The sequence below is a fragment of the Bubalus kerabau genome, chromosome 2 (assembly GCF_029407905.1).
Source record: "Bubalus kerabau isolate K-KA32 ecotype Philippines breed swamp buffalo chromosome 2, PCC_UOA_SB_1v2, whole genome shotgun sequence".
Classification (NCBI taxonomy): Eukaryota; Metazoa; Chordata; class Mammalia; order Artiodactyla; family Bovidae; genus Bubalus; species Bubalus kerabau.
This window is the reverse complement of record NC_073625.1, coordinates 166,999,729-167,015,144: the sequence shown is the minus strand read 5'-3', so window position 1 is coordinate 167,015,144 and position 15,416 is coordinate 166,999,729. Positions and strand designations below refer to the sequence as shown.

General features: G+C 35.7%; 1 long non-coding RNA gene across 2 annotated transcripts in view; it reads right to left on the bottom strand.

Annotated features, from left to right (window-relative positions):
* LOC129644063 (uncharacterized) overlaps window positions 1-15,416 on the bottom strand; it is a 39,126-nt gene that overhangs the window by 2,776 nt on the left and 20,934 nt on the right. Inside the window, exon 2 of one of the 2 annotated variants that reach the window (XR_008710721.1) lies at window positions 14,012-14,135. The exons of the other annotated variant lie outside the window; for it this stretch is intronic. This is a non-coding gene — a long non-coding RNA (uncharacterized LOC129644063). The remainder of the gene's footprint in view (window positions 1-14,011; window positions 14,136-15,416) is intronic. 2 annotated transcript variants of the gene reach the window in all.

Sequence of the window (15,416 nt, the reverse complement as noted above, 5' to 3'; positions counted from 1 at the left end):
CTTCCTCCTTTTCTTCCTTCCTTCCCACTTCTCATTCTTCTTAGCCTTCCTTTTTTTCCTATGCTCAGTTAAATAATATGGTTAATTGCAGGAAGTTTCCAGTTTATGGCTTTAGGATATTTCCAGTTAACTCTAAACTTTTGCTGTTCATTGTAAATACAGTCAACATACAGATTGCTTACTAGCCTAGCCTAAGGAAATTCTTTAATTTCCTTTTAAGCTTTCTGAGAATAGGGTGACATTATTCAGGAAACATCTTTTGCCACGATGCCACATCCATCACTTGACTAAGTGCTTGTTTTCAACTTTCTAAACCAGCAGGGTAACCTTCTGTTCCCAAGAGAGTGCCTAAAATGCACTGGGCAAAGCTCTGGCTCTTGAAATAGCTGTTCACTGTTACAGATGTTCAGGTGACTGACTGATGGTTTCCTTCCCACATAAGACAGCTCCTGGGAAGCTCGAGGATGTGACTTTAAACTAGAATGACTCTCTGGAGTCATATCATAGGTTTGATATGGCAAGGTCTTAAAGTATCCTTAGTCTGAAGTTCTTCCAGAAAGTCTGGTGAATTCTAAAACTTGCCTGGCAACCCAGGAAAGCACAAAGAGGGAAATAAATGTAAACAAGGGAGCTATCAAGGGGTTCTTTGGTGCTTCCTGGGTGTAATATATCATACTGGTGCAAAGCTCTAGCTCTGAGATTGAGATACTTGCTTATAATTCCTGGTTCCATCCCTGCTGGCTGCAGAAACACAGCCTAAGTTTCATATTATCTTATACTTTTCCAGTGGGCTTGTTCTGAGGATTAAGTTCAATTAATACAGTACCTAGCACCAAGTAAGGAGAAGGGGATGGCACCTGCCTACTCCAGTACTCTTGCCTGGAAAATCCCATGAACGGAGGAGCCTGGTAGGCTGCAATCCTTGGGGTTGCGAAGAGTCGGACACAACTGAGTGACTTCACTTTCACTTTTCACTTTCATGCGTTGGAGAAGGAAATGGCAACCCACTCTGGGGTTCTTGCCTGGAGAATCCCAGGGACTGGGGAGCCTGGTGGGCTGCCGTCTATGAGGTCGCACAGAGTCAGACACGACTGAAGCAACTTAAGAGCAGCAGCAGCAGCAGTACCAAGTAAACATGAACTAAATGTTATCTATTAATATTGTTGTAATTGCTTTTATTATTATCTTAAGCCTCAGAAGATAATTTGGCCATGGTTGAGAGACTGTCAGAGATTTTGTCCTTTTAGCAAACACGAGAATAACATATACAACAGCTGAGATCAAATATAGGTAGTGAGCTAAGTACATTGGTAAGTAGAGTTCAAAAGTGCGCTTGAGTACTGGAATTTAAATATTGAAGACCAGCTTATATAGAAGAAGGAAAACTTTGTGTCTTGAATCAGGTTACTTTGTCATTAATAGTTCAGTTTTATGCACAAAGATCTCATTTTCTTGGTTTTCTGTGTGTGTGTGTGTGTGTGTGCTAAGTTGCTTCAGTCATGTTCAACTCTTTGCAACCCTTTGGACCGTAGCCCACCAGGCTCCTCTGTCCATGGGGATTCTCCAGGCAAGAATACTGGAGTGGGTCACCATGCCCTCCTTCAGGGGATCTCCTCGACCCAGGGATTGAACCTGCATCTCTTATGTCTCCTGCATTGGCAGGCAGGTTCTTTACCACTAGTGCCATGTGGGAAGCTCCTTGATTTTCTAATTATAGATAATATTTAGGGTCACCAAAATATTACTTACAGGAGGAGGCAACTTAAGAAATAAGCAATCCATGTTATATTTTTCTAGTATAGCATTTTTGTGAGAAATTAGATTAAGATAATAAAAAGAAAATCTACTGTTAGAGCTCCTTTAGCATTTTGTAACACTCATTATACAAAATGCTAAAACCCCAAAAGTTTATTTTATTTATTGGTTTACTGCACATTGGAAAAGACCCTGTTGCTGGGAAAGATTTAAGGAGGGAGGAGAAGGGAACGATGGAGGATGAGATGGTTGGATGGTATCACCAATGCTACCCACATGAGTAGAGTAGGTGATGGACAGGGAAGCCTGATGTGCTGCAGTCCATGGGGTCACAAAGAGTCGGACATGACTGAGCAACTGAACTGAACTGAACTTACTGCACATACTTAGGTAAATTCTGTCCCAAGTCTGGGAAGCTAATTATTAAAAGTGCATCTTCTACCAAATAAATAGGTAAATACTATCATGTTTTAAGATAAAATCAGTGAAAAATATGAACCATTATCTTTATGGTATCTGGTTCCCAATATTCCTTTGTTTCTCATTAATATTTTTAATACTATTATTATTAGTGTAGCTGCATAGAAATGACACATTAGTGAATATCAGCGAACACTTGAGGAAGGTTAAGCAAAGTTAATTTATGTAAGAAAACTCCAGCTAGAAAAGAGGAAAGGCCTTTTTTGAAATTTAATAAATACATTATTAGCACAGGTCATTTTTGCCTGCTGTGTATTTGCAGACATCCAAATAATTGTATGCTCAATTGTTTCTTCTGTGTCTTAGCCAAGCTAAGCCACAAAGGACAAGCAGCTCAGAGATTGCTAGTACTCTCAGCTGTCCCACAGGAGAGCTGGGAGTAAGCCTGAGGAGTTTCCCAGAAGGCCTGTAAGCATGCAGCGGCAGCATTTTTGAGCAGAAACAGCCATGGGTAATGTTCGTTTTGGACTCATCTTTTGGCTTTGTGATCTTGGGAGAGTTATTGATCGTTCTTCATTTCTTCATATGCAAAACAAGAGGATAAATACCTACAGATTTTTTTTTTAATGAGAAACAGAGGAAAGAATGTTTGTGAAATATTTGCTATGTGTAAAATGCTCATTCCAGTTAACTCTCTCACAGTAGTTTGAAGTGTGCCATTGGTTTGATTCATGGTTCTCAGATAGGAATAATAGTGTTATGCCAAGAGTTGTTGGGAGGGAGTGACTACATATGAAACAGGTGGGGCAATTTTTGATGCATTTTAATTTCTATTGTTATCACAGAAGTGAAGTGAAAGTCGCTCAGTCCTGTCCGACTCTTTGCAACCTCATGGACTATACAGTCCATGAGGAATTCTCCAGGCCAGAATACTGGAGTGGGTGTCCGTTCCCTTCTCCACGATCTTCCCAATCCAGGGATAGAACTCAGGTCTCTGCATTGCAGGCAGATTCTTTATCAGCTCAGCCACAAGGGAATCCCAAAAATACTGGAGTGGGTAGCCTATCCTTTCTCCAGTGGACCGTCCCAACCCAGGGATTGAACCGGGGTCTCCTGCATTGCAGGCAGATTCTTTACCAGCTAAGCTACTAGGGATAGTCCATATAATTACTGTAAATTACACGAATAAGAAATAAGATTAATGAAAAAATGAAATCTAAAAGGAGAATAACCACATATTGTCCATGAATATGTAATATTTAAGTAAATATGTTAGGCAATGTTAAATTGTTCCAATTAAAGAAATATTAACTGGAAGAAGTGATTTTGTTCATTTAGTTTTGTATGTTCCTGGGATAGGCTCATAGGAGCGTGAAATGAGATGGCTTTAGAAAGCCTTTCTGGTTTTGACTGTAAGTAATGTTTTTAATCGGAGGGTGTTTTGCACCTGATGGAGTTTAACTTTTTTAGTAATTAGTGCATGCAGCATTGACTAGGTGACTTTTGAACATTCAGAGATATTTTTTATCTTAAAAAGATCGTGTTTAACAATTTCATGTAAAACATAGAAGCTTATATACTCTTTAAGATCAGATGAAAATGAATTATTTTATTCTGTTAGAAAAACTGAGCTGGTTCTTCCTAAATGTTAACAGGTGCAGTGAGGTCAACAAAGTTAATCACAATAAAAATATTCCTCTGGTCAAGTTTGACAAACACTAGGTTAATTAAAACTAAAGTTAAGTGAAGTAGCTTTAAAAGTAAAGTAAAGTAAAGTTAGGTAAAGTAAAGTGTCTATTGTAGCATTTCTCAGAATCTTTACTATATAATGTGTGTTGAGAATCTCTTAAGCATGCCGGTAATTGTTTGCTATGCTTGCTAATATTATTTCAGCTCTGAATCCTTCTCTTGAGGGGCTATTGTGAGGAATGTATTTTGGAAAGTGCTGGGCTAGAAGATTATTGTGTTTCTTGTCTTCATTTTTAAATGAGGGGAAACAAAGTTCATCCAAAGCATATGAGTTTAGAATTTTCTACCACATTCCTACCATGTTTGTTCATTTCCATTGGAGCATCCTTGTAAAGCTAGTTTATTAGACATTTTCTAGGATAAGGGCCTATAGCTCCTGGCTTCTCCCTTTCTTCCTTCTCATAGGCTAGAAAAATTCTGGTTTTGCTTCTACAAGTGTCTGATCCTGAGGATGGAGAGAAAAAAGTAGCATCTGTGATTTAAAGTTCTAGGAGAAAGAGACAACACTTCAAAGAAAAGTTGATGTTCACAAGAATAGCCTTGAAACTTTAAAATATTATCTCAAAGTAGAAAACTAGAAAATTAGAACCATCAGTAAAATCATGAAGGTGATAGCAATGAAAATTGTTTTATCATGAGTTTTATCTATCTTTCCCCAGGAAGTAGGGAACAATAGAAAAAAAATTTTAATTGAGCATATTTTATTTTGTTTTGTTGTTTTTGTTTTTCTTAGTCTTCCAACCTTGACATTATTGACATTTGTGGCTACATATCTCATTTTTCGGAGTGGGGGTACTGTCTTGTACACTGTAATATGGTTAAGAGCATCCCAGGCCTCTATCTACCAGATGCAAGTAGCACCTCATTCCCTACCTGTGACAATCAAAAGTATCTCCAGTCACTGCTGAATGTCTCCTGGGAGGCAAAGCCACCACCAGTTGACAATATTGGTCTACCTCTTTCCCATAGTTTTCCCCCATTTTGATACTAAATGATGGATATAGACAATTGAGGGCCTCGCTGGTGGCTCAGACAATAAAAGAATCTGCCTGCAATGCAGGAGACCTGGGTTCAATCCCTGGGTTGGAAAGATCCCCTGGAGAAGGGAATGGCAACCCACTCCAGTATTCTTGTCTGGAGAAATCCATGGATAGAGGAGCCTTGGTGGGGCTACAGTTCAGTGGGTCACTGTATATGTTCATGTGAATAATACAATAAAACTACAAATAGTTCAAGATTAATAACAATTCTGTAAATGTTTTCTGTCTTTTTTCTAAGTCTCAGTCTGGAAATATGGGATCACTTTCTAATCTCTTATTAGCTGATTTATTTTTTGTCTTTCTGTCCTACCTTACTACCATTTCCACTTAAAAGAATACTAACAAAATGTTTGATCTTCAGTTAATAAGGAAATTACTAAAGTTGTGACTTATGCTGTCTCCAGGTTGGTATATTTCTGGAATTATCAAACATTAATTATTTCAATGAAATAAGTTGCTGTCAGATAGGTTGGCTAAATCTATAAACTTAATGAAATGGGATGACATGCAGTGCCTTGCCTGTTTATATTTTGACATTCTTTTAGGCTTTAAATTTACATCTATTTTTCTGTTTCTCAATAGTTTCCACCTTTCATATTGTTGTTTGGGACTCTGTTATAAGAATAGAAGGGCTTCCCTGGTGGCTGAGATGGTAAAGAATCTGCCTGCAGTGTGGGAAACCTGGGTTCAATCCCTGAGTTGGGAAAATCCCCTGCCAAACTCAGGGATAGAACCCACGTTTCTCACATTGCAGACTGATGTGGGCATGTATTCTTGCCTGGAGAATCCCTATGGACAGAGGAGCCTCTAGTACTCCTGCTTGGAGAATACCCATGGACAGAGGAGCCTAGTGGCATACAGCCCATGGGGTCGTAAAGGGTCGGATACGACTGAGTGAGTAAGCACAGCACTGCACATAAGAATAGAAATGAAGCTGTCCATGATAGATTAGTATAGATACTGTATGTAAAATATGATTGTGGTTTTCTAGCACAACTACAACTAGAAATGTACATCATAAGGTTATTATTTTAATTATTATTTATGTTTATTTTTGTCTTGAGTGTCTTGAATATTCACTTCTGGGAAGGAACATGATAAATTTTAAAATTTAATTATACTGAATTTGAGTAACTCCCTAAATAAAGAAGAAAAAGAATAACCAAAAAGGAAAAAAAAGCTGTATGTTCTCATAACTATATAGATTCTCAAAGCTTGTATCCGTATATACTCAAGGAAAAATTTAACATTTTGATATATCTTCTGTTTAATTAATATCCAATTACATATTTTGCAGTTTTAAATGATCTAATTATAGGTAAAAAGACGAGTTCTAAAGACATCTATATCTTAATTGCAGGAACATTCTTTTCACTTCCCCAATTTTTTTTTTGAGTGCAGAATTTTTAAACTGATTCAAAATGCGTTTACCATCCAGTTGTTCTCAGTGCTTATATTAGCCTTAAGTAATGCAAAGCTTAAAGTCCATTTTTTCAGTTTTGAATTTTACATATGATTACATTTAAGTTAATCTTCTTTATTGGTTTTCTTTTTATAAAAAGGAACTCTGTTACCTCTGTCAGATTACATAAGAGGATTTCAGTGCCATTCTTGTACTAGAGAAACTACAGACACTTCTGTAGGCTATGTATTTATGCAGCCACAATGGACATAATCCTAGTTTTATGAAGAGTGAAGAAAATTGACTTAAAAATAAAAATACCTTCCTGAAATCACCTATATTCTATTTGGTCCAATTAAAAAAATAACTTGAAAGCATGTTGCAACATTTAAATCAGACGAGTCAGCATAATTCCTTGTCAAAGGTCAAAAAGATTGTGGTAAAAATCCAAACAGACTATCCACTGGGACCTGACAAGGCAGAGGAAGCAGACGATTCAAATACATTTCTTTCAGAATACCCATTTGCTCATCTTTGCTCAAGGGTCAAAACAGAAATTATTCTGGAATAGAAATGGTGGCTATATGACCTGTTGTTTAATGCGTGTTTCTAAACTGGTCTGTAATGACCACATTAATCTCAGCATATATTAAAAACCTATTTGCACAAGCTAGGTCCAAGTAAAAAAGAGAGCAGAGTACTTTACCTGCATCAACAAAACATTGCATAACAAGTATTTGTTTTTGTAGCTATTGTGGCTTTGGGAACAAGTAAACATAAACAGCAGGAAACACAAATACAGAGGCAGTGCGACTGGAGGTTGTCAGGGAGCAGGATGGTAGCTTTAGGAACTGAATTCGGCTTGAAATCAGCTTTGTCTCAGTATGCGTAAGAGGCTTTGGCGCGGTATCAGACCTCTGGGGCAACCACTCAGCGGGACAGGGATTATCCAGCGGTTTACTATAGCCTGTGCTTCCCAATTCATAGAAAACTTGCCTCCCTATCATACTCTTACATTAACTCACTAGGTACTGACTTTTCCATCTATTTTTTTTTTTCCTTCTGAGATTGTGGGTCTGTTGGCTAAAAAACAGTAGCAGATATTAATTTAGAATCTAAGAAAATATTTAAGAAATGTGATTGAGAAGATACCGAACATTTGACATCTGTAGCTAGTAATAAAGCATAACCATGGGTCATTTTGAAAGCTAACTCTCATTTTCTAAAATTGATGTTTCTTTTTCTATTGGTGGCCCTGCCAAAAATGTCCTAAACTTAAATGGGCAAAATTTAATATAACTGCTACTCACTCAAAGTTCCATTTGTATTTCTGTTTTAATAATGAGATGCATTCTTTTTTCCCCCTTTCCTTTTCTCTTTCTCTCTCTCTCTTTTTTCTTTTTTTTTTTCTTTCCTTGAGGCTTGACAGGGTTAATTCCAATTCCATTTAGCTGTGGGAAGAGATGCTGTGGTGGAAACCCCATGGTTATTCCAAACGCATGACCATCAAAGAGTCAGATTAGCTGAGTGAGAAGAGAGGAAGCTGTGCACTTCCTGTCTCTTAATAAAGCTAAGATTACAGAAGTATTTAATAACCATTGTGGGTTTTCATAGGAAATTTTACAAACACTTTTGGTAATTTGCTCAATCTACGGTTACTGTTGAAGATTGTTTTTGTTTAAGCTAGCTTAGATATCTAGAAAATGTTGTAAAATCAGGATCCTATTACGCATAGCACTGCTAAGTAATCAACTATAAAGACATTACAAGTTCTTTTTGGATATCTCATTTGCACTGAGAAGAGTGGGTTGCACCACGGCTAAAGAAGCAACAGCAATTGTTTTATAAGCATTGAGAAGGCAATAAAATGTGGATTCCTTATGTAGGTCCAAATGTAGCAGCTGGATTTGGCTTTATGAACCATGAAAAATAGTTCCCATCTGGAAGTTGATGTTGAATAAAGATGCAACAGCAAGACAGCATTTTACATGAAGCATTTTATACATATCGAGCACAATTGTTGGTCCTTTCCAGTTATAATTAGAAAATAATAATTGAGAATCAATAAGTTTAGTATCAAACACCCAAAACTTTCTTAGTCTGGGAGTGATGTTTGTTTTGTTCGTTAAAAATCAACTAGATGTCAGCAAAATTACTTTTGCATTTGTATAAAAAGTACTTGCTAGTTATACAATTTCAACTTAGAAGTTAAAAATTTCATTGGCAAGAATGAGATATTGATAATTGGTAATAAAAAATGGTAAATTCTTTACTAATTGAAAAATGTATGGTGATGTGTACAATTCACTCCTTCATTATGCAGATGTTATAAAATATTGATTTTCTCTTTGAATAAATTCATTATCGAGGCTTCAGTATAACCAAAACATGAGGTTACATATGAAGTGGACCTTCTGAGGTTATTTAACTGTCTCCTTGCTGTTGAGGAGGTATATTCTCGAATACCAAATAAACAAGTAACTATAAATCCAGATTTACAAGATTGGGACAATGCTTATCAGCATGTTTCTGTCTCCCTCTGAATTTATTATGTAAATTGATAAAAATTTTTGCTCATTGCCAACTCTTTTTAATAGGTGTTTTGCGTTTAGCAAGGACAGACATAATTTGCCCTGCTTTTGCAGTTGTTTGTCCATATCAAAATCGAGAGATTGAGTAAATAAGAATATTGACATTGTTTATAGTCTATAATGCATCATTTGATTTATGTTAGTTCAACTATGTAATATTTAAACTCAAAAATGCTCTTGTTTAGGTTTTTTTCACAATGATTCTTTCAAACAAAGATTTTTTCATGTTTATGATTTTTATTTTTCAAGGTTTCTTTATTTCATATCCATATGAGATAGACTTTTTACCTCTGCTGAACAATTTCTATAAAATTATATAGTAGATCTTGTAGGACCCAAGCATAGATATACAGATTGGTGTGACTTCAATATACAAACACTGCATGGGTTGGATATTGTAAAACAGAAAAAGATTTTAAATTACTAGCATCTCAATCTTTCTTTTTATCTTTTAAAAAAGTTGCATATTTGAGTTAATCATTTCAGATAAAACAAAGCCTGCTTTAATATATATGAAAATTAAATATTATAGCATGTTCTGAGGTGCAATGAACATTCAATAAAGGATGGAGACAAAATAGGAGATATGAGTCTAATAAAATGCATTAAAATTTGAGAAAATTTGACAGATAATACTTTCTTCAGCTTTCCATTTTCAATCATATACTTGTTTCTACATTCATCTATCAGTATCAAGAGAGACCAATAAATTTCAGTAAGTCATTTTTTCCCAAAGTAAATTTTCTTCAGGTAGAGGTGCACAAATTACATTCATTTGATTTAAAATTTTCATTTTTTGGGAGTTCTATGATAGCTTAGTAGTTAGGATTCCATGCTTTCACTGCTCTGGCTTGGGTTCAATCCCTAGTCAAGGAAGTTCCTGCAATCTGAGTAGCATGGCCAAATAAAATTATTTTCATATTTTTTGTCTATGAAAATATATAGAAAATAGAGAAAACTATTTTTAAGTCCTTAGTATAGTTCCCAGCCTTCAGGACTCAATAAATAGTGACTATTAAGACCAGATGATGGAGAATCTTTCTATTGCTCTGTAATGAAATTTGTTTGGTATGTTAATTATTAACATTTAATTATTATTTGATATAAGGTTAAAAGCAGTAATATTCAGAAAGTTAAAGAAAATTTGAAAAGTCTAAACACATTAATAATTAATGTGTATAATATGAATCATTTCTGTGAAATTAAAAAACAAACTGCTGGGGAGACTTTACATTCTCTTTTGATAACTATGTAAAATGAATTGTGAGCTAGCTTTCTGCTAAGCCCAAGACAACAGCTTAAAATTTATAAATGAAAAATTGTTATTTCAGACTATTTAAAAATTGTGTAAATACAATTTGCAAGATCAATAAATATCAGTAATTATAGAGAAATGTTTTTATTTCCTAATGTAATTAAGCATAAATTATTTTATAAATGGACATAGAAGAGTCTTTTCTTCATTTTTGTTTTACAGTCTGCTTTCCAGAACTGAATTACCTGTGCCTCTGAAGAGATGGCCCAAATATTACACAGCATTTTCTCTCCAAAACCAATCTTGAAGGTGCAGATAAACTTGTACTAGTCCATAAAGCTTTTCTTGATTCTTCCATGATAGCCCTTTCACTGTTGGGCTTGCTGAACTGGGACTGTCACAACAATTTGGAAAACTCCCCATCTGTCTAGCTACAATGTGTGACATAGGTGTATCTGTAGTTTTAATTTTGTATTTATAATCTTCTACTCTTTAGATAGTCACACAAGTACATAGTAACTCTCTTAAAAGTAAATATTGTATTTTCACAATTTGATGACTCATACTTCACAGTGCCAATTTGTATATAACAGGCATACAATAAATATTTATTGCTTCTCTATGCTTGACCAACCATTAAATCAACAATTCTCAACCAGGGATGGTCTTGCTTCTCCGTGGATATTTGGAATGTTTGGAGAGCTTGGAGACATTTTCTTTCCTTACGATGAGGGGCTGATATGTGTGTGTAGGCATGGAGGGTATCACTAGCATTGAGGGGGAAAGGCCAGGGATGCAATTGAACATCCTGTGGTGCATAGGATGACCAACTTGCCTCCCTGATATACTCTCACTCACTAGGTACTGTCTTTGCCATCAATTTTTTTCCTTCTAGGGTTTTAGGTCACTTAATGAAAAAGAGTAGACCCTAAGACAGCCCAAAGTTTCAATAGAGCCAAAGTTGAGAAAGAAACCCTGCATTATATCAAATTAGCTGAAACTCCAATACTTTGGCCACCTGATGTGAAGAACTGACTCATTTGAAAAGACCCTGATGCTGGGAAAGATTGAAGGTGGAAGGAGAAGGGGACAGAGGATGACATGGTTGGAAGGCATCACTGACTCAATGGACATGAGTTTGAGTAAACTCCGGGAATTGGTGATGGACAGGGAAGCCTGGCGTGCTGCAGTCCATGGGGTTGCAGAGTCAGACATGACTGAGCAACTGAACTGAATTGAACTGATGGCTACACATTTAAATAGCAAAAATTCAAATAGAATCTTTGCTGGGGAAACTATATATAAATTTTCCTTTGTTCAAAATTTTACCAAATTTTGCATAGAATGTGACATATTAGGCATTTTCTTATGTAAATTATGCTACTTTTTTTTCCTGAATATTTAAAGAGCACATATTTTATTATATAGGCTTTAAGATTTTGCCAAGTAGGTTCTTTTCTGGTTTGAAAGCAGAGACCTAGGGGGGAAGCCAATAGAAAAGTCATAGAAACTGTGTGTTTTACTGGGCAGAAAGAAAATAAAAATCAAGGCAGTTTCTTAATTTGCTTATTTTAGGAACTTGAATGATTTCAGTACTTTATGTTGAAATATTTTCCTGCTTTCTCTTCCCTCAGATTGAACTCTATACTTATCTTTATTCCTATCTTATCACTTTTACAAATAGGTAGCAAAGATTCCATTACATTCAGATGTGCTTGGGTCAGCTGTAAATTTCAGAAAGCCAGAGAGACTGGCATTTTTTGCCCCCACCCCGAGGGAATTACAGCATTTCATGGGAAGTGGGTGAGTGGGTGTTGTCAATAGAAATTGCAACATTTCTAATGACAGTGGAGAGTTGAGATCGCAAATTGTAAAACTGAATCCGGCATAAGGTTTTTACTCATTTTATTCTCAGGCCCAGTCATCCCTTCCTTTCTTCCTTACACCCCGAGTCTGTGCCAGAGCCCTGGGGAGAGGACCTGTCATTCTGGCCTCTTTGTCCTTCCAGCCTTTCCTAGGTTTCTGACACAAAACAACATTAGGTGGGGGATGAAGGAGGCCATAACAATATTCATCTTTTTATGAATATTGGTGTAGTGTGTATTTTCTTATTTGTCTTTGAAGATTTCTTCTAATTTGTGAAGTAGAAATATCAGGAATTACCTTGTAATTTTATCTTTTAAAAACCTTTCTTAGTTTCTGGAATATCTTTCATACTTCCATAAGTGTAATTACAGAGAAATTTTAATAATAGCAGTTTCTTACCAACAGCCAGCTACAAATTCTGAGCCAGTGTTAGCATATTTAAAAACATTCTCAGAATTTTTTTCTTAGAAAGTAAATCGTGAAAGCTGTGTTTTAGCAACCTAACTGTGTAATTTAAATTATGCGGTGGTTTTAAATTCCTAGGTCTATCTTGCGCTTTAGAAACATCAATATTACTTTGTTGGAGACTAAACTCTGTTATAAACAGACAGTTGACCCTTGGTATCTGCTGGGGATTGATTCCAAAACCCCCGCAGAAACCAAGATCCTTGGGCACTCCATCTTTTATATAATATGATATGAAGTCACTCAGTCGTGTCCGACTCTTTGCAACCCCGTGGACTGTAGCCCGCCGGGCTTCTCCGTCCATGGGATTTTCCAGGCAAGAATAATATGGTATAGTATTTGCATATAACTCACTGCACATTCTCCTGTACACTTTACTCTCTAAATTACTTTAAACACCTAATGAAATATAAATGATATGTAAGTATTTTCAGGCATGTGACAAATTCAGGTTTTGTTTTTTGAAACTTCCTATGGTAAGAAAAATATTTTTGATTTTCTCTTTGTTGAATCTATGGAAGGGAAACCATGGACATGAAAGTTAACTGTGTTATATTTAAACATAATAGACTTACTTTGTATTGAAGAATGTCATAGTTAAGATACTGTCAACAAAAAACTTTATAGATCCTGTTCTATAACACCATGATTTTGAAAATAACTTTCAGTTTCTCTGAGTAGCAATCTCAAGAGCCATCATGTAAGAAGTACATTTATTTAGGCTTCAAATTTTTTATGACAGATATCCACATTTATTTCTAAAACCCTGTTTAGTATTTAGCTTAGCTATCATCAATTTTCCCTTTCTGGTAAGTTTCTTTGTTTTTTTCTTTCTGAAATTTTTTCGTGAATTCTTTATTCTTAACAACCCCCACTCCTACTTGGAAAAATAAAATATGTTTGCAAAATTCTTTCAAATACCTTCTTTTTTTTCCTTCTGTTATAACTCTATGTATCCTACAAACACACATTAAGTTGTCTTTGAAAATATTTGTCTCCATTTTGAGCTTATTCTAAAAGGGAATGGCCAATGAATAACTGCAGTGGTGCTTTGAAGTGTGGTGGCTATCATTTATCATTCTAGGTGGAGAATGAGACTACTGTTAAATTATGAAAAGTAATCCCTTATTGCTCATAGACATGGAAATGACTCACTATTTTGCAAATCATCTGTCTTACTCCTAGAGGATCTGGTTTGGCCTAGTCAAACAAAAATGTGAGTGCAGAAAAAATAATGTGGACATCCTGAATGCCCCAATGGTACTAGACTTTCAAAAGGAGACAAAGTTTAAGTTGTAGATGCAGAAAGAGGTAGAGAGTATTTAAAATTATGGGGTTAGAGTGAAGGGAGACAAAACAAGGAGATATGGTTCCTTTAAGAAATTTAAAGACAAACAAGTAGAGAAAAGCTATAGATAATATATATGAAGCAAATTCTGCAGTTAATTTTCTTTTTTGTTTTGATTACCTGCAGGATCTTCCTGATGTCCCATTGTCTTTTCTTTCTTTCCATGTACAACTCTCCAACTGCACAATGAACTCCTAAGGGCACGGATTGAATTTCATTCTTTTTGTTCCCTGGACTGTATGAACTGAAGTAGCAAGTATATTCATTGGAATAATCAAGATACATGAAAAAATAGTGGAAATATAGTGCTTTTGCAGAGAAGGCAATGGCACCCCACTCCAGTACTCTTGTCTGGAAAATCCCATGGACGCAGGAACCTGGTAGGCTGCAGTCCATGGGGTCAATAAGAGTTGGACACGACTGAGTGACTTCACTTTCACTCTTCACTTTCATGCATTGGAGAAGAAAATGGCAACCCACTCCAGTGTTCTTGCCTGGAGAATCCCAGGGACAGGGGAGCCTAGTGGGCTGCCGTCTATGAGGTCGCACAGAGTCAGACACGACTGAAGCGATTTAGCAGCAGCAGCATAGTGATTTTGAAAAATCTTCATTTAATTTAAAAAATACTTTAAAAATCTTCAAAGCTACAGAAAACAGTATGAAAATAATGTAACAAGCATGCATGTAGCCAGCCTACTGATATAATAGTTGTTGACAGTTTGCCATGTTTGCTTCAGATCATTTTTAGAAGCAGCTAAAATTTCCTTTTTACTTTCTTTGATTTCTGTTGCTTCCTTTCCTCCTCATATGCAACCACTGTTCTGATATTGGTATGTTTACTCCAGTGTCATGCTTTTAATACATTTAAAAGTATAACCTGTAAACAAAATGGTGTATTGTTTTTCATGATTAAAATTTGCATAAATGATTTGGTACTCTCTGTGTCCTTCTACATCTGGTGACTTATGTATAAAATCCTAACTCATTGTTATTTTAATTTATATTTACATTTCTCTGATTTCTAGTGAGATTGAGCAAAGTAATACAGGTTTATTTGTCTGTGAGGTTTCTCTTCTGTAAATTGCCTATTCACACCCTTTGCCCATTTTCCTCCTAAAAAACCCATAAGTTACACACATGGCCACATTCTCTTCCTATCTCATTTGTCTATAAATGTTTATAGTGCCTTTGTGTAAAGGTATTTTAATTTTTTTTCTTTTTTCTCATTGTACTGAAGTGTAGTTGATTCACAAAGTTGTATTAGTTTCTGATGTACAGCAAAGTGATTAAGCTACACACACACACACACACACACACACACACACACACATACTTTTCCATCATGCTTTAATATAGGATATTGAATATAATTCCCTGTGCTATACACTAGGACTTTGTTGTTTATCCATTCTTATAGTTTATAATAGTTTGCGTCTGCTAACTCCAAACTCCCAATCCATCCCTCCCCATAGATATTTTAGTTTTAAAGCAGACAAATTTATTGATCTTTTCTAATATATTTTAT